At 34.6% G+C, this 20,150-nt stretch overlaps 1 protein-coding gene across 6 annotated transcripts in view; it reads left to right on the forward strand.

Annotated features, from left to right (window-relative positions):
- The first annotated feature begins 487 nt into the window (after positions 1 to 487).
- The window catches only part of CILK1 (ciliogenesis associated kinase 1), an 84,497-nt gene continuing 64,834 nt past the window's right edge, over positions 488 to 20,150 (forward strand). The window contains exons 1-3 of one of the 6 annotated variants that reach the window (XM_031964721.1): positions 6,290 to 6,713; positions 8,529 to 8,602; positions 9,937 to 10,004. The gene's annotated coding sequence lies outside the window, so the exon portion shown is untranslated. Of the gene's footprint in view, positions 719 to 760; positions 1,051 to 1,452; positions 1,523 to 6,289; positions 6,714 to 7,575; positions 8,603 to 9,936; positions 10,005 to 20,150 lie in introns of those variants that run through there. The other 5 variants (XM_012549127.3, XM_023503036.2, XM_031964723.1 and 2 more) reach the window with 5 other exon arrangements.

A 20,150-nucleotide genomic window follows, 5' to 3' on the forward strand; every position in this document is an offset into this window, starting at 1 on the left:
TTTAATGAGGAAAACAAGTACACAAACTATATACAGAATAAATATTATATTAATAAATGCATACATATTCACACATATATACTTTCCACCCCTAGCCTCAACTGATCAGATGGTTCCTCTGGAAAATCTCCATTTAAGGGGTCCACTCAGGACAGCCCAAATCTCATAGATCTAGAACTCTGGACTTCTACCACAATCCCACACTGAACCTTTGTGTCTCTTGCCTCCAACCCCAGTCCCTTCTCAGCTTTTAAAATTTTTAATATGCTGAATTCCCCCATTAGAATATAAACTCTTTGAGAGCAAATACTGGCTATCTTTCTATTTGTATTTGTATTCCTAGTACTTAACCCAGTATTTGCTACATAGTAAGATATTTATTTTTACCATCTTTCCCCCTCTGTTTGAGGTTAACCCTAACCAGTCCCTCCCTCTTCCCTTAAAAGAAAACCGGAGGGCTACAATGTTAGAAAATGAACAAGGGTGCAGAAATACTCAAAACCAGCAAGGGGAGCTACAGTGTAACTTTGACCAGAGAATGCTACTAGTTGTCCCTGATTAGAAGCCACATTGGCTTTTGTTTGTTTTTCTCCTGGTGGGTGGAAAGCTGCTCTCTCTCCTGTGATATTTACCATGAGCTCGCTGGCCAGTCTAGGCCCGTTCACTCACAGAACCTCCCAGAGTCCGCAGGATGGACCTCATGGACTCTCCTAGCAGGGTGGGTACCACGTTGGTAGTTGTTTTCCGGTGGGGTAGGGGGAGGGCTGTCTCCAGGCTCTGCAAGACTGTGTTTATCCATTGCCCGGGGCTCAGCCTTCTCCGGTCTGCTTTTGAGAAGAGGATTTAGGGACTGGGAATGGCTGCATGTGTTCTGTGAGGGGGAATGGCTTTCTGCCTAGCAGATCTAATTGTGCAGATGCTTAAACGCCAGAGAAAAGGAAGGAAAAGATATCTAAGGGAAGGTTGGCTTTGCATGACTCCTCGCATCAAAACTCTGTTTCCTGGGAGACCGGAAGATTTAGATGACTGTTTTCCTTTCAGTCTTAAAGGGTGAGGAGACGCTTTCATGATCTCAAACCTTTTTTGGGGAGTGGAACCCCAAGTAGCTGCACATGGAATTTTCCCGATTAGGCCACTGACTGCTCTACAAAGGGGGAGGGGTGGAGGTCTAAGTAGCAAGCCTCACATACTTAGTCGCAACCATTTTTTATCGGCTTTGCAGATGGTGGTTTTATTTCCGATTTTAGCTGGAGTAGCTGTTAAGGAATAGTTATGTTTGGAGTTTTCAGGAGCAGTCCTATTCTTCATATTATCATGTATTTTTTTAAAAGTTCAACTCTGAGACTTTTAAATGAGGGCTTTTAAAAAAAAAATTTAATGTGACTGGGTAGATCAGGGAGGAGTTGGTTTAGTTGGACTTAAAACTAAGTCACATTCTTCTTTTTACTAAAGCTGGACTCTGCAGAGAGACATCTGCCACTTTGAGTGTTGAGCTTTGCATGCTGGGCTGAATTTCTCAGAGGTATGTTCGTTTTGGATTTTTGATTTTGATCACTTGGTAATGGTTAACCGGAAGTTTCCTATAGAACCGTCATTCTTACCTCTTCCAATGAATTAGATTGCTGGGCAGCCAGTCCAGTGATACTATATTGTTTTGTGATGATCAGATTTAAAATGCTTTAATTTTGCAAAGCTAATATGCCTAAATCACCAACAATAACTTATATGTGGTCTGCCTGCCAACTATGCCAGGAATTATTTGACTTTGAAATGTTAGACTTTGAGCTGTCTTTTGCCTTTCTTTGTATTCCCAGCTTAGTACTGAATTGGACACTTAGTAAGTACTTAATAAATGTTTATTGGCTGGATGATTTCTCTTTATCAATTTGATTTTTTTTCTTATTTGAGAGAACCTATACCTAAAGAGAAGCCCATTAGTTCTATTTATATTTTATTGTAGTTTTAATTCTGTACCACACTCCTCCTGAGGACAAACTATTTCATAAATACACCTCCTACCTTTCCTAGTTAGGAACTGTATATCTAGTACTAAGGAGGAAAAAATGAGAGCCTTTCAACTTTTTAAAATTATTGTTCAGAATTTTTACTTTTATTTTGTTATAGGATCACATGAGTGAGTCCTTAGGATATCTAATAATTGTATTTATTTATAGATGAGAAAATAGAAGCTAGGGGAGATTGGGTAATTTGTCCATATACACATATATCCTGAATGATGGAAATGGGATTTGAATTTAGTTCCTCTTATTCTAGTACTAGTGCTCTTTCCACCATATCTTCTCAGTTAATTAAGTCCATGAAAGCAGGATGAGTAGAAACTAAAATAGAGTGACTCATAGAATTTAAAGTCTTAGTGAACCTTAGAGATTTTACTTCAGCAGTTTTCAAAGTGTAGTCTAAAACTATTTTTATAATTATACCAAGGTTAAAACTATTTTTGTATAATACTAAGATTCTATTTATCTATTACACTATTCTTCTCTTTTCCAACTATCATTTTTGTGTAAGGTCAGATTTTCTTTTCATAGAGCAAAAAGAAACAAATATTTACTAATTACCTACTGTGTGCCAGGCACTAACCTAAGCACTTTACAAATATTTTCTTATTTGATCTTCAAAAAAGCCTTGTAAAGAAGGGCTATTATCATTATAACATTATTTTTGAGGAAATTAAGGCAGACAGAAGTTAAAGGATTTATCCAGAGTTATTCAATTAGTGAGTATCTGAGGTAAGAACTGAACTTAAGTCTTTTTGATACTAGGCCTAGCACTTTCTTAAACTAATACAACATCAAAAACAGATTTAATGCAGTAAGAAATATTGATGTGGTTTGAGCACCAATATGATGTAGTTAATGTAGACACCAGATGATGGTAGGCATCAAAAGTTGGGGTTCACTCATGGGGAGAGTTCACAATAGCCATTCTCTGGCAAAAGGTAGATTTATTTAGAATAGGTTGTACAGACAAAATGAAGGGATACACTGAGAATGATAAGTATGAAAAAGAGTGGGAGAGCATATGAAAGATGAGTTCCTCAATGGAACTCACAATTAAGCAGTAGAAAGGGAGCACCCCATGAGGTTGCAGCATGCCCTTAGCTGGCAGTCTAAATCTTGAAAGGGACTTAACACTCTAAAAGAGTTAGCTGTAAGGAAGATCAGTGGGGTTGGGGAAGATACCACATGGTTTGGAGGATTGGGTAACGAGAAAGACACATGAGCCAGAGTGCTGTGATGGACTAACCCAAAGAAAGCAGCAACCATGGGTTGGCCCATAGATTTTATAGTGAAAATTTAACCTCAGGGACAAGCCTGGGATTTCTGACAGGGCATAGCAAAGTGAGACTGCTCAAGACCTCTACAGATAATGGGTCTCTGGAGTTTGACATAACTTGGATTTCAGACTGGAGCACCTCCTCAAAGGGTGGGATTATGCAGCTAAACTGATCTCTATCAGTGTCTTCTCCCTGCCAGCCCCAGGGATTAATTTTTATCAATTCCTCTGCTAACCACACCTAACACTGAAGATCTCATTAGATATGAGAATCCAGCTGTCTTCTATTAAGTTTGATATTAAAGAAATTTTCAAAAAATATGTAAAATTGTGCTGTTCTTATTGCTAAAATTTTTTGTTTTGAAAAATAGTTATGTTAACTACTTTGTTAACATAATGAATTTATTATTTTAAATGAATTAAATATTATAAAATACCATTTTAAATTTCTAATACTATAAATATGTACATATAGACTACATATGTAAAAGCTCTTTAGGTTGTCAATGATTTTTAAGAAAAAAAAAGTTGTTGATACAAAAAAAAAAAAAAAAACATTAGAACAACTGGCCTAATCCAAACCTTTCACTGGCCCAAGGAAGCTAAATGACTTTCACAAAATAATATGTGACTTAGAATTTTAGTTAAAGTTCTTTGACTTAAAATTCATTGTTTCTGCAACTTACTGCCAAATGATAGACTTGAGAAAATTATAATCATACCTTTTGTCTTCTATTGATCCAATCCAAAAATAGATTTTATTGATATTGTCTATATTTCCCCCATATCCTTCCCTCTCCCCTTCCTAGAAAACTGTCAAAAGTAGGAGAATTTAGCAATGCATTACATAACTATTTTATCTACTTGAGTTCTTTTTAATCAATTCATAATGCTTGAATTATGTTGCTTCCTGCAGTGTCTAATAAAGATGGAAACTGCTAAGATCTCAAAACCTTGGAGTTATCTTTGACTCTCTTTCCTTTATCTCCTATATTCTGTCAATTACCAAGTCTTATAAACATCTCTTATACTCATGTGCATCTTTATTTCCATTGGTATTACCTCAGCCTTGCTGTCCATTAATTCTTTGGATTGCTGTAGCTATTTCCTAGCTGGCTTCCTCAACTCCAGGATATCTCTATTCATATCCATTCTGCACACAACTAGTAGACAACTAGTAGACTAATATTTTTAAATACTGCTCTCATTAATTAGTTCAATTCATTAAACATTTATCAAGGATTTATTAAGTACCAGTGTTTCAAAGAGAAAGGGAAGAAGAAGGAATAAGCATTTATATAAAGCCTACTACATTTACATAAAGTCAGGTATTGTACTAATTGTATTTTTAAAAAATATTATAATCTCAAATGTTCCTCACATCCACTCTTCAAAGTAGATACTATTATTTCCCCATTTTTCAGTTGGGAAAACCAAAGTATGCAGAAGTTATTTCTTGCTCAAGGTCATGTAGCTATAAGTGTCTTGAGACCAAATTTGAACTCAACTCTTACAGGATCTAGGCCCAGAACTCTGTCTTCTACACTATCAAGAAATCAAAATAGTCTTTGCCTTCAAGGATCTTATATCTTGCTGGGAGAAATAACAGGTGTATGTCAAAAACTATAAAGAAGTTAGAGAGAGAGAGAGAGAGACACACACACACACACACACACACACACACACATACACAGAGGGGGGGCGGGGAGAGAGAGAGAGGGAGAGAGAGAGAGAGAGAGAAAGAGAGAGAGAGAGAGAGAGAGAGAAGAAGAGGAGAGGGTATAGAGATAGAGCTGGAAGGAGGGAGCGGGCTAGGGCTTCTTTTATGGAGAGGCAAGGAAAGAATGCCTTTCCAAACACAAAGGACCATTTGGTGCAAAAACACTGAAGCAACAGATGTAATATTTTGTACTTTCCTCCTTGATAATATTGCTAGTGGAGAGGCAATATGGTATAGCAAATACAGAGTTGGCCTTGGAGTTAGGAAGATGAATGTTTAAGATTTTCCTCTGACATATGCTGACCAGGTAGCTCTGGTCAAGTCATTTAACCATTCAATGTCTCATATAGCTCTCTAAGACTATAAGTTGGAAAGCAAGTACACATTTGTATCAGTAAAGTGAATTTTCTCACTGAGAGATGCAAATATCAAATGATTCCATAACAGATCTAGCTTAAACAAAAAACAAAACCCACTCTAATACCATGCCCTAAAACTGCAATGATTTTGTGCCAAGTAGCAAGCTCCTGCCTTGCTTTCAAGGAATGCCATCATTTGAACTCATTGTTCACAGGCAACCCCTCAAGTTCCCTGGACTAGACAGGTTGGTGTCCTCTTTGTCCATACATATACTCTTCATTGCCACAATGTTTTCCTCTTCCTCTGCTTCTTATCCATAAAATGTGAGAGATTCACAAAGATTTCATTCCTGATCTTAGGGATTTGCAATCTACTTTAGAAGACCAGTCATGAAAAAAATAATTAAAGGGAAAAAATTATGACAGCATATGGTAAACCAGTCTTCTTTGCTGTCTTGACTTGTTTCTTGATTTAGTTTATAAACTCCTTAAGGACATGAGACTAGTCTGTATGAGCTCATATATTCTTCCTTGTCCTTTGCCTAACAGAATTCAACATTCTATAAAAATTGGCCCATTTCACTCATTTAGTCAACAAACACTTATTAAATGGACACTATGTGCCTGGCACTATGCTGAGTACTAGAGATAAAAAGATAAAAACAAAGTTCATGCCTCCAAGTAATTTACATTCCACTGGGAACAAACATATACATTGAGCAGTTTGGGGTTGGATATTTTAAAGAACAAAGCATCATGTTCAGTATGGATATCCAGAAAACTGAAGGTAAGGTGGGGGACACTATTTGAGCTTATAGGTTCTGACTACAGTGGCTTCTGGCTAAGACATTGCTCCTGGAGACACATTGTCTTTTTTTTTTTTCTCTCCACTTGAAACTAGCCAAGAATGCTAATGCCATTTTGTTTTGTTTTAAATTTAAAACTGCCTTGGTCTCTCCTTCCCACCCACCCCCACCTCAGTTAGGTTAGCCCTTCTATTGTGTATTCCCCTGGAGATTTCACTGGCATAGAACATTCATTTATGCTCTCACGTTTTTGTTGAGAGTGATGGTGAGGGGGATAGAATCCAGGAAGTATACTGTGCCCAGGTTCCTGTTCTGTAATGGTTTTTTGGGAGGTTCCTAAATACAATGAAAATTTTGTACATGCTACTTTGTAAACCTGTCCATAGTGTCAGATTCTGCACTGGCTTCTTTGACCAATTGGCTGGAGGAGCAGAAGGTGTTCCAGGAAAAGGGAATGAAGAGCAATTCAGAAATTTGCTGTTTATAGAATTGATCCTTGTTTGTGGTTTAGAGGAGAACACACAAATAGAGGTGCGCCTTTATCTTAAGCAGGCATTGGTTTTTGTTATAAAGTAGTACAATTGGTTACTTAGTCAATCTTTGAAATATAACTATACATCTTTTGAATTTAAAAAGTTCTTGTTTTCTGACTTGGGCAGTTCTCCCTACAAAGATTATTAACTCTCCCATGTATTAGAAAGTCATTGGAGCTTAAATTTAGAACCATAATGGACCTTAGAAGCTGCCAGGTCCAACTCCCCCATTTTACATTTAAGTAAACAGATTTATACAACAGTTAAATGACTTGCCCAGTCAGTGGGTATTGGAACAGGTGTTCTGACTCCAAATAGTGCTCTTCCCAGGATACCTCTGTTGTTAAATGAGGAATGATTTTTGAGGGTCCCTACAACTTCAAAGTTCATTGTTTCTATTTCTATACTCACTATAAAGTGTACTCAGTATAGTTGCTGTGAACATTTGAGGGCTTAATTTTATATTTGGATTCACATAATATTGATTATGCTAATGATCATATGTTTGGTGTTTTGTTTTATTTTATCCAAGTCTATGATTTCATTGGTATAGAGAATTCATGGTGAAGAAACTATGGATCATCACTAGACTGCAATTTATAGTTTTGTAGATTTGGCTGGGGGACTGAGAAGTTAAATGACTTGTCTAGGATCACAAAGTATCAGAGAAGGAACTTTGAGCTTGAGTTTTCTTGAGTCTGAAACCATTTATTGATCTATTACATCATGCTGCTTTGCAATTAATATCTTTTTATATTTTTTCTTAACATTTTTCTTCATGTCTAGTCTTCTAAAATAAAATGTAAGCTTCTTAAGGAAAGGGATTATATCTTTAGACAATTAATAAATGCTTACTGATTGATTTATAAATCTTTTTCATTTCCCACAGTGTTTAACTTTAAACTGAGTCTATATAGATTGAATTTAATAAATACTTGTTGATTAGTAATAGTTATTCTTATGACATCTACATACTTATGTTGAAGGTCTGGGTGGCATTGTATTAGATGAGTCACATTGCATTCATTCTAAAGGTGGGGTTTGACCTACATTAACTTCGGATAACATGTGACTGACTGGCCTGAAGGTTACAGTAAGCAATTATAGGAGCTTAGCACCAACAAGAGAAGGCATTATTGTATAATATCCAGGTGCCTATTTGCTCAGATTAAAAAAGTAAATATCTTTATCAACACCCAATGCCTTGGAGATCTACACAATAGTCTTGCCCAATTGTTCCTATATAGCATTTTTTTTAAAGAAAACGTATATCAAAAATGAACTCCACTAAGGTAATTCCCTCTCAGCCCTAGCAATTTGTTAAGTTTGTATATTCTAAATCTAAAATAGTAGACAGTTTGTTGAAGATCCAGTCCAAAATATGTTGAAGAGAAAAGGGATTGCCTACATTGTAATCATTAGCATTTGTGTATGTGATTGAGTAAAATATCGCTGGTGAATGAAAGCTAGTTGGCCATTTTGTTTAGCTATATATCCCATTATGAATTATTTTTTCAGAATACTGTCATACAAATCATGATAATTTTTTGAAAATAAGATCAATTACTTTTGTGTCTAATAAGTACACTATAAGAGACCTTCAAATTCATTTCAGAATCTATTAGGAGAAAAGCAGAATAGTTGAGAGGATGAGGTAATAAAATTAAAAGGAAAACAGAATAGCTATTATAATATTGAATATCATAATTAATATGATATTGTAATACAGGCAGTTTTGTAAGTAGTAGCAATTACTGTATGACAAAACAATCATGTCTCACAAAGTTCTTTTTTACTTCTCTTTGTGAAATAGATAGGATTCAAACTCATTTCCTACATGGGAGATATTGACAACCAACAGCGAACATCATCACTTATCTAATCAAGGTTTGTTTAAAAGAAATGCCAGATACTAAATCAAATAACAAAAAGTACTCTCTTGTGCCATAAAGCTTACAAGGGCAAACTTGAATATGAGAAAAGGATAAATTAGGCAGTGTAGCACCTATAAGCTTTCTAACTATAGGAAAACAACTGAATATTTAACAGTAAAAAATTTTAAAACAATTGAGGAATTACAAATACTATGTATGCATGGCTTTACATATACTGTAAGTAATGATACCTCCTGGAATACCATCGTAACTCAGGACTCTGGGATTGTACTCACATGAAGGATGCCTGATTCAGATTTAAGATGTGTTGTAGGTCCTTACTCCTGAAATTATAGCTTTTGAACTCCTATTGGTGCATTTATCTTTAAGTCAGTCATTTAACACAGTTTAACACAGACTGGACTTCCTGGTCCTGTTTATTTCTATAGTCCAGCTGACTATAAAGTTAATAGCTAGACTCTTCTCAATGACCAGAGTTCTTTAGAGAATGTTTTGTTCCTGGAACTAGCTCATTTTTTTAAAGACTGAGGATATAGCTGTTTTTTTCAGATAGGCACTAGATAGTAGCCTTATAATTCCATCAAATTGATGGAGGAACTTCTTCATGCCTAGTATGGAAGCCCTGCAGTGTATAAAATTATTTATATGTACTTTTTTCAGCAGTGAATGGCTACTCTCAGGTTCACACTTTTTTATTGTTTAGAATAGGCCATTCTGAATGTACGGCATTCATAGTATGAGCCACTTTAGGTCTGAAATGGGTACAATTTAAAAAGGGGCTTTTTTCCCACACCTTTACACATATTCAACCTTCCCATTCTGTCATATTTTAATTCTATAATAAGGTAGAAATCACATAATCATCCTACTTTTGGGCCTTTGTCATACTCTTTAGTCATCACTATTCTTGGGTCGCTGTTATTGTTTGTCCCTCATTCTTGGAAGAGAACCATGATATTAGGAACAGGGTGCCATGACTTGCAAGTAAATTGGATTTAAGTAAGGGAGGGCTGTGCAAAGTCACCAGCTTCACTCTCTCCTTCAGAGCCAGCTGGTTCTAATGGGAAGCTATAGATCAGAATGATTAGAGATGGTCCTTCTTGGATCACTAAGAAAACCAATGGGAAAGTAAATTAGAAACCAAATCTTATATTTCTCTTATGAAGATTTTTTTTCACTTCCTTTGTACTTAAAGCAAAAGGCTTTGCCAAGTAAGATTTCTTTTGTGAGTGAGGTGGTTTATACATGAGCAAAACTTGTATTTGTAGATATGATTTCCTTTCTTTTCAAGTTTCAGACCTGGAATACTTTGACCTTTTGTTTCAGGAAGGACCAGACAACTATGGCAATTCTAATTTAGTACCTTCCCCTCTTCATAAGGTTGGAAATGCATTGTGAGTACTAATTAATAATGATGCTAAATAGCCCTCCCCTCTGGCCCGAAGGATGTAAGAGAGAGAATGAAGGAGTAAAATAGCTATCTGTGGAGAAGAAGAGGGGGGAAAAAAGGGCAAACAAAAGACATTTACATGATAACTCTATTATATATTTAAAAGAAATGTCAAGTTGCACATAATACATTTGCAGTTTCATGTACAACCTTTTTAAAGTTCTGTTATGGAAATGCATGTTTTATTTCATAAATTAAAAATAAAATACATTTTAAAGTGTAACACCATAATTAGAAGGCTGACTAACTTTTTTCTACTTCAGTTCAGTTAATGTTTATTCTTTTTTTTTTCTACCCAAGACAGTGGCAAACAACTGATTGTAGCTTTCACTTAATTTTTTTTTTTTTTTTTTTTTTTGCTTTGGCAAAGATAAAAGCAAGTTAAACTACCTCTGACACTATTTGTGTGACTTTGGGCAAGTTGATTTCAGCACCCTGGGTAGGGCCTCAGTTTCCTCCTCTGTTAGATAAGGGATTGGACTATGGTCTCTGAAGTTTTTTTCTACTTCTAGATCTGTATAATCCTATGATCATATGATTTAAAGCAGGTCTCTTAACACTGTCTGTCTTCTAAATAAGAAAAGAGAAAAAAGTAAGAAGCATTCCAAACTTTTTTTTTCTCTCTGAAAATTAATGTGAAAAGATTTGAAGGAGACAAACCCTTTGGATAAACTTTGTGTTATTAGGCCTGCTTTTGGAAACAAAAAGTTTAATTTTATTCTTGTGTTTGATGGTTTTGAATCTGAACTACTGACTGAGTTTTATCTACTATTTATAACCACTATAACTACTAAAATATAACCAAGGTAGAAGAGAAGCTGAGTACAATTGCAACGATCACAGGATTGGTGTGTGTGTGTGTGTGTGTGTGTGTGTGTGTGTGTGTGTAATAGAAAACTGGGATTCCTAGATCAGAGAATCAATCCTTGCTGAGAGATGAAGTCTGTAATGAAGGATATCAATTGTGTGTGTGTGTTTTTTTTTTTTTAAGACAGCACTTTCCCTACTCCTCTCATCTGAGGTGACTACAACTTAAACTTATAATTGTATACTCTGTTGAATATCATTAACACCAAATAATTTTCTTCTTAAATCTACTTTCTCTTTTTTAGGCTCATAGATATAAAGACAGAAAGGAATTCATAAATTGTCATTGTCCTTAGGTGTCCCTATGTCCCTAAGGTGCAAAATGGGATAAGTCTACTACTAACTGTTACTGAAATTTGAATCTATTCTTGTATAAATCTCATCTCAGTGAAAACTGAACTTAGGCAATTAACTTTAGCTTTTCCTGTATAAATCTCATTTCTTTGCATCTTAGGGATATAGACATTTTTACAGAAGACTCAAATCAGCCAATGATATTAAAAAGAAAAATATATGGCATATTTTAATTCACAAAAGGGGAGGTCTTGTGCTTTAACTCAAGACATTTACTCCATGGGTGAGGAAAAAAAAAAGAGAAAAAAGTTTTGACTGGGTCTTCAGGGAAGCAGATTATACTTATATCACGCAAGAAGAGGAATTTGGGTCTTGGCTGAGATGCTCTTGAGTCATGGGCAAGAAGAGGAAGGGGATTGATAATGATCAAAGAGAGACTTCGTGGGGGCCCAGCATCCAGGTTATGCTAGGTTTTTCCTGACTCTATTTAGTTTCTGTCTTATCTCAAACTATCCTTTCTTAAACTAACCTAAGCTAGGGGCTCAACTGAATTATCCTTCCTCACCCTACTTTGTATTTACCCATATCCTTAAATTTTATCATGATCATCTCTTTGAACTACCCATGCTCATATCTCTGTCTGCTCATTCAATGTATTCATTTGTTAATTCATTCAACATATATAAAGTGTCTAACATTTGAAGAATACTATGCTAAGCTTAGGGATTATAGTTTAGCTAAAGCATGTTGGTCTCTGCCCTCATGGAAGTATAAGTTTGATTACGTGGCTAAGACTCAAACACGGATAATTATAATGCCCAATATTACATGACAAGTAACTTAAAGAGTTGAAAAACAAAATTCTATGTGTGATAAAGAGAGAGGGACAAGGACAGGCATTTCTCAAAATGTGCACAAGAGGAGGAATAGATTATAGCTAATTGTGTACATTTATACATGTATATGTGCATATATATACATACACATAGAAATTTTCTCCTTTAGAATGTGAAATTGTTTAGGATAGGGATAATGTTTTCTTCATTTTTGTAGTCTTCCATAGGCAGCTAGTTGGTGCAGTGAATAGAGTGCCAGCTGTAGAATCAAGGAGGACTCGAATTCAAATGTGGCCTTAGATTCTTACTAGCTATGTGACCCTGGGCAAATCACATCCCTTTTTGCCTCAGTTTCCTCATTTACAAAATGATCTGGAGAAGGAAATGGTAAAGTACTCTAGTATCATTGTCAAGTGAACCCCAAGTGGGGTCACAAAGAATCATGTATGACTGATTGGCAAAACAATAAGAAACCCCTTCATGGGGCTTAACACAAATTGCATTGTGTTTAATCATAAGATAGTTTTAAAATGCAGAATTATGTGTAGTTTATTATTGCCACACACACATACACACACACACACACACACACACACACACACACATATATATATATATATATATATATATATATATATTTCAGGTATCTTACGTGAACATGTAAGCTAAAGTTAATTGCCTAAGTTCAGTTTTCACTGAGATGAGATTTATACAGCAATAGATTCAAATTTCAGTAACAGTTAGTAGTAGACTTATCCCATTCAGGATAGTGAGAATGAATATTTGAATTTTGACACTGAATTCCCTTCTTTGGTGTTAACTAAAAGAAGGCAGAAGCTTATATGTCTGTTATAATTTAAGTTTAACTCTGCCTCTAGGTAGGGAGATGACCTAATTCACCATGAGATCTTTTTTTCTCCCATATCCTTTTTTTATCTCTTGATTTTCACAGTAGTTCAAAAGTCATTTATCTATATAAGCTATTCTGATGTTAGTCACCTATGTAGCACGGTAAAAAACAACACTAATTTTGGAATTAGAAAGTGTAGGTTCAAATCCTGTCTCTGATACTTATAAGTTGTGTTTGTTCAGCTATTTTTTAGTTGATGAACATTTAGATTGTCTTAAGTTTTTGCTATTACAAATAAAGTAACTATAGTTTTTTTTTTTAAAGATAGGTTTTCTTCCCTTTGAACTATCCATACAATATAATCCTTTTAACAGCATTACTGGATCAAAAAATATGACTATACTATATAAACTCAACTTAAAAAATTGAAAACACTCTCTACCCTGTTCTTTTTATGAGAAAAACTTGATCTTGCTTTATTTTTTATGACTATTTAAAAAATTTCTTCCCATCTAAAAGGTTTCATATTTATATAGAATGCAAATTCTTAGAAAAAATGTGACCATTTTTATCCCTGTTTTTTTTAATAAAGCTTTTTAATTTTCAGAACACATGCATAGTTTTCAACATTCACACTTCCAAAATCTTGTGTTTCAAATTTTTTTCTCTCTCCCTCCACCCTCACCCTCTCCCCTAGATGGCAAGTAATCCTATATATGTTAAACATGTGTAATTCTCCTATACATATTTCCACAATGATCATGCTGTACAGATCTTGCTTTATTTTTAAAAAATTATTTATTTATTTAGACATTCATTCGTTTTTATAAACTTTTATTATCTTTCCTTCTCAGTATTTCCTCCATTTGAACAATTAAAAAAATCCTCAAAACAAATCTACAGAATCCAGCAAAATAAATTCCCACATTGGCCATTTTAAAAAATATATGTCTGCAATGCAATTTGTGTTTTAAAACCATGACCCCTCTGGCGGGTGGGTGTTTCATCTTCAATTCTCTGGACTCATGATTTAGGTTTCTAATTTCCAAATCAGGCAAAAGTAAAGCTAAGGACATCAGGATTAGAGTTAGAGTCTGGCTTTAATTTTGGATGAGGTATTTAATCTCTTTGGGTTTTAGTTTCCTAATGTGCAAAATTTGAATGGTTTGACTATATGATTTCTAAGGTCCCCTGCACCATCTAAATCTGTCATGCACTAATATTAGTAACGTAATAATACAAAAAATTATCATTGGCAGATAATTTAGAGCAATGTAACTAAATTATTCTTTTCTTTTTTCTTTTTCTTTCTTTAAAACTTAAAGAATAGGAAAAGAAAAAAATACTGTCAGGTGCACAACAGAATATAAGAGAGGATTCAAAATATAAAGTAATAAATTACCATTTCTAGAAAGCCTATATAATAAACACTCCACATTGTATTCAGAGCTGTCCATTTTTTCTTTACATCCTTGTAGACTTTCTTTTGTTCTGTTCTGTGCACTTTTTACTTTATTCTTTCCCTCCCTTCCCCACCCTGAAGACTATAATTAAGCAATATTTGTATATCACATATACATATTCACACAAAAACATATCTACATAAATATCTATAATTATACACATATATAATACATATATACATTCAAGTGCATCTCCATAAGACCATACCATAGTATTTTTACTTTTCATTTTTCATTTTTATTTTCTGTTTAAATATTATAAACAAAACAAATAAATAAATAAATGAGAAATAATATTTAAAGTAACAAAAATGCATTAAATGGAATCTGGAAATTAGTCTACCAAGAAACATGTAAAATTTACATAAGTACAACCACAAAACAATTTTCAGAGAAGCAAATGAGGGCCCCATTAAATGGAGAGAGAGTCTATGTTCATGGCTATGTCCTTACAATCAGAGGAAAATGATTATTTCCAAATGATTTAAAGATTTGTTGCTTTACTAATGTAATTATCAAGGGGATATTTTATCAAGTAGCAAAAGTCAAGATTATTATATGAGGAAGTAATGAAGCTGAAATTTAGAGAAGGGAAGTGATTTGTCCAAACTGTGATTATCTGTAAATGAAATATCAGAGCTACAGACAGGTTAAGGTTCATGCCTAAAATGGTATAGAAAAAACAGAGCAGAAATTAAGAATTTATGATGCTAAATCCCATGGGCTCTTTTATTCCCCAGTAGTGATGGGTTGCATAGTACCAGCATTCTCTATAGAGTTTTGTCTTCCCTCCTCTTACAGAATTCCCATAGAGGAAAAAAGAGGATAGACAACTTTGTCTCATGCATATAACTGTCAAGTTCATTGGAACATATGACTTTTGCCCTCCTAGGGAAAAGTATTGAGTCTATACAGCTGATTACTATTAAAAAGTAGGTTTCACGTCTTTTCCAGTGATACCATTTTTCTGTATAGATCAAGGATTCTTAACCATTTCTATGTCATAGACTTCTTTGGCTTTTGAAGCCTGTCAGGAATAATGTTTTTAAATGCATAAAATAAAATACACAGAATTACAAAGGAAACAAAATTGTGCTGTAATACAATGAATAATCAAAAAATATATTTAAAACCAAATAAATGGATTCAAGGTTAAAAGCCCCTGGCGTCCTTTATTCTTAACTGACCACAGATGGTGTAATGACAGGAGATTCATTTTTACATAGAGACTGACAAATTAGAGCTGGCAGAAATGCTGCAAATATCAGCTTGCAGTGATGCTTAATCAAAAAATTAAGCCAATCTTGATTGGGCAATGAGACTTTCTCAGTCACCATCACTGTTTCCCATAAATGGGTTTAGGATTAATGATAACGATGAATACTTATATAAGCACTTTTCCTAGTATTTTAAGGCATTTTACCAATAGTAATTTTGGCAACCCACCATTAGGTACATAAATATTTTTGGCTTCATTGACAAATTGGTAAAATAAACATGGAGCAGTTTTGGTAAGCAACTTTTTCCAAGTGATACATGGAGTTGCTGAGGGATCTAGATGTCCTACCAGGTCTGGAACTGCTGACTCCCAAGGTGGCTGATGGAGCCATTGCATCTAGATGTCATTGATGGAGTTTGGGAAAGTACTGCTAATATTGCAATAGATATCATTCACAAAAGTTTTGCAGTTGTCATTGAGAAAATTCTGTACCTTCTCACCTCTAGTATACCTATGTTCCCTAGATCATCTTATACCAATGACAGGGTCCCCTCAGAGTATAGACCCTGGGCTTTGGAACTGTGACCTGTGAATAAGAGTGCTGCCTGATCTCTTCACCCTTTTCATTTTGAATGAGACAGAGGGTATAGTACAGGCTGGACAAGCATGAATGGATCATGATCATCACCAGATAACATTATCTCTCTTCTCCGAACCTACCCCTTGTATGAATTTCCCTGTCTGTATTGAGGGATGGTGATCATTCCTCAAATAACCTGGTCCCATAACCTCTTTCATCTCTACTCCTCACTGTCTCTTGACCAACTACATTTAATCATTTGCCAAATCATCGTTTCTATCTCTAAACATCTCTCGCATCTTTTTCCTTTTTTCTACTTCCATAATCACCCCCTTGGACTGTTGCAATGGTCTCTAATTGGTCACCTGCCTCAGGTTTCTCCCCTGTGTTATTCATCCACCACACAATTACCAAAATTATTTTCCTAAAGTGCACTTCAGTCCATGTTACCATATTAACCAAAAATTTTGTTGACTCCTTTTCTCTAGAATCAAATATTTTTAATTCATCTTGCTTAATGTACATAAAAATTAGTACAGTAGTACATGTATATAAATTATAAGTAAATATAGGGTGCTCAAAAGTCTCAGTAAGCAACAGGTTTGGAACAAAACTCTATTAGAAAACAGTGCAGTGCAGTAACAAGAAGTTGTTTAATGGATGATTGATATTTGAATATCAATTGTTACTTGAAATACTGTCTCCCTCTGAACTTCTATAGCTCCTGTTGTCTAAGGTATTGATATTTCAATGCATCTGTATACTATTTTTCTCAATGAGCTCCCTCCTCTAAATGTCTGTAACCCATTGTCTATGCTACTTATATAAAAATAACAGTTCTACTGTCTATAGATCTCTCCTCACACCAGTCCTATGAGGAAACTACTTGATTTGTCAGGAGTCCATACAATGGTCTTTGGAGCTTCTCAAAATTGATTGGGTATCAGTAGAGTCCAAAGGCTATCTATTTGCTTGTCTTAAGGTCTTGCAAAATGAGCAGCTTATTCTTTTTTTCTGATTATGTATTTTTTATTAGCTGCTTTTTTACTGTTGAAAAAACCTGAGGCCCAGAGAAATAAAGTGACTTCTACAACACAACTACTCAGTGTCTGAGATAATATATAAACATAGTCTCTCCTGAATCAAAGTCCAGTGATATTTCTATTATACTCACTCTCTCATGACTTCTTTTATATTCTCCACTGTTGTCACATACTATAGTTATTTTGTGTTTATGTCACTTCCCAATTAGATTTTTTAAGTCACTGCAATTAGAAACTATGCCTTATGCTTCTGTATATTCTTCACAGAATTTGGAACTGTACCTTCCTTGTGGTTTGTACTCAGGAAGAAATTGTTTATTGAAGGTGAGGGTGAAGTTCACTTGAGAGGAAATTGTTTCAAATATAGAAATCATGAAGTTGTTAGTAAATAGAGCTCACCTCAAAGCCAGAAGATCTGGGTCCTCCACATATTTCATGACCCTGAATAAATCACTTAACTTCTTAGTGCTCTAAACCGTGGTCTAGATTGAATGGGTTTCTGTATAGGGAATCCTTTGTACTAATGAAAATGACAGGATCAGTCCCAACAGTAAATAAGACAGAGGCATGGTGTAAACCCTGTGCAATTGGCCATTGTGTCCCTCACTGAATGATGCTCCAGAAATGCTGTGATCATCTATAAATCAAGGACTCAGTAGAAAGGTTTAGGTATCAGTACCATGTCACAAAAGGAATTTGGTAGGACTCCAATAACTATTTTTTCAAATAATTTATATAGTATTGGAGTTAATTATTCTTTAAATCTTTGGTAGAATTCACATATAAATCCATTTGGTCCTAGGGATTTTTTCTTAAGGAGCTGATTAATAGCTTGTTCTATTTCTTTTTCTAAAATAGGACTCTTTAACCAATTTACTACTACTTCTGTTAATCTGGGCAAGCTATATTTTTGAAGGTATTCATCCATTTCATTTAAGTTATCAAATTTATTGGCATAAAGTTGAGCAAAGTAACTCCTAATTATTGCTCTAATTTCCTCTTCATTAGTGGCAAGTTCTCTCTTTTCATTTTTAAGACTAACAATTTGATTTTCCTCTTTCCTTTTTCTAATCAAATTTGCCAAAGGTTTTGTTGGTTGTTTCATAGAATCAACTCTTAGTTTTATTAATTACATCAATAGTTTTTTTACTTTCAATTTTATTAATCTCTCCTTTTATTTTTAGAATTTCAAGTTTAGTGTTTAACTGGGGGGTTTTAATTTGCTCTTTTTCTAGCTTTTTTTAGTTGCAAGCCTAATTCATTGATTTTCTCTTTCTCTATTTTCTAAGTAGGCCTCTAGAGATACAAAATTTCCCCTTATTACTGCTGTGGCTGCACAGGATCATATATCTAATAAGTGTTTGAAGTGGGACTTTCTGACTCTAAAATACAGCTTTATCCACATTACACTTAGTTGCTTCCCTAGAAGCTGAATTGAATGATATGGTGGCAACTTGTGTTAGGAGTAAGTAAAGTCTCATTGTCATGGATACTTCCTTCAAGATTGTTGAAAATAACCCGTCCATTCTTCCTTACTCTATGAAAGTTTTATCCATGTCTTCTTGTCTATCCTACAGAGAGAATCCACAAAATGTGCTGGTGGCCTTCTATTTTCTAGTCCTTTATGTTAGTGCTCCGTATGGGGACTAATCAGGGAAAAATACATTGTCTCCCTCATTCTGAAGATTGTGTCTTTCACAATACAAGCTAAGATTGCTTTTTTTTGGTGGGGGGCTTACCATCTCACACTCTTGACTCATAATAAGCTTGTAAACCACTAAAACCCCCATATCTTTTACACTAATTACCCCTCTTCCACTCATACTAGATGAAGGAAAGGCACTGAATGTTGTTAACTTATCAATGAGACTTTTAATTTTATTTCGAGTCTCTCTTTCATTTATGAGCTAGGAAAATATTGACTTCTCTCTATTGTTTGGTGGGTGAACAGATGATAAGATAAAAATAAAAGAAAAATTAAATTAATGTTTGACTATGAATCAGCCATGTAGGGGTCATTGTGTTGTATTGAAATAGGGAATATGAAATATATCATTCAGACTCTAATTAGACTAGGGAGACTAGTTTTGGCACTTCCAAAAAGATGTGAAAAACCAGAGTCCACAGTCCCATCAAATGAGACATAGCTAACAATAGGGATAGAAAATAGGTCCTTTGAAGAAAAACGAATTATCTTAGAAAAGAGAAAGCTTAGGGTGATGATTCCTGGCCTCAAGTATGCACAAAGTTTTCATGAGAAGGCCACTGAACAGGTGTCCCTACCATGAACTTAGCTTAAAATTAAAGACCGGCAGAATTTGGCTAGATATGAAGAAGGCATTTTTAGTCTTTCCCACCAAGATAAAACTGAGGGGTCTCTATTCCTAAAAAATTTCAGGAAGAGAATAAATAAATTTCTCTCCTACCTAGTTTGGACAGTCATCTACTTGAGGGCAGATGCTTTCTCAAGGATATTTCCTGCTCTTTGTTTCAATATTGTGAAATAGTGCACAGATTTCAAATTTCAATTTCTAGTCAGTTAGTAAATTAGTGAGAACTTATATAGTAGTCTTTGGTCACTCTTATTTGCACAGGGACAAAAAAAAATTAGGTGTAGTTATTACATACTTTAGCCAGTTTACTATTATTATTATTATTATTAGTAGTAGTAGTAGTAGTTTTTTAAGACAGCTCATTGGCTCAGTAAATATTCCCACAAAAGTTACTTATCAATTTGATTCTAGCTTATATATTTCACGTAAATTAAGCTTTACCATATGTCATTCAAGTGATTTTCCTACAGTATCATAATTTCTTTAAGCACAGTCCATGTACATGAATTAGAGTAGTTAGATGTCATTGGTAGAGAGAGGGTATTCTTGAAATTAATGCGGAAAGTGAGACAACTTTTTAATGGTGATCAGTTTTCGTGACTCGA

This window comes from Sarcophilus harrisii, chromosome 4, assembly GCF_902635505.1.
Source record: "Sarcophilus harrisii chromosome 4, mSarHar1.11, whole genome shotgun sequence".
Lineage (NCBI taxonomy): Eukaryota > Metazoa > Chordata > Mammalia > Dasyuromorphia > Dasyuridae > Sarcophilus > Sarcophilus harrisii.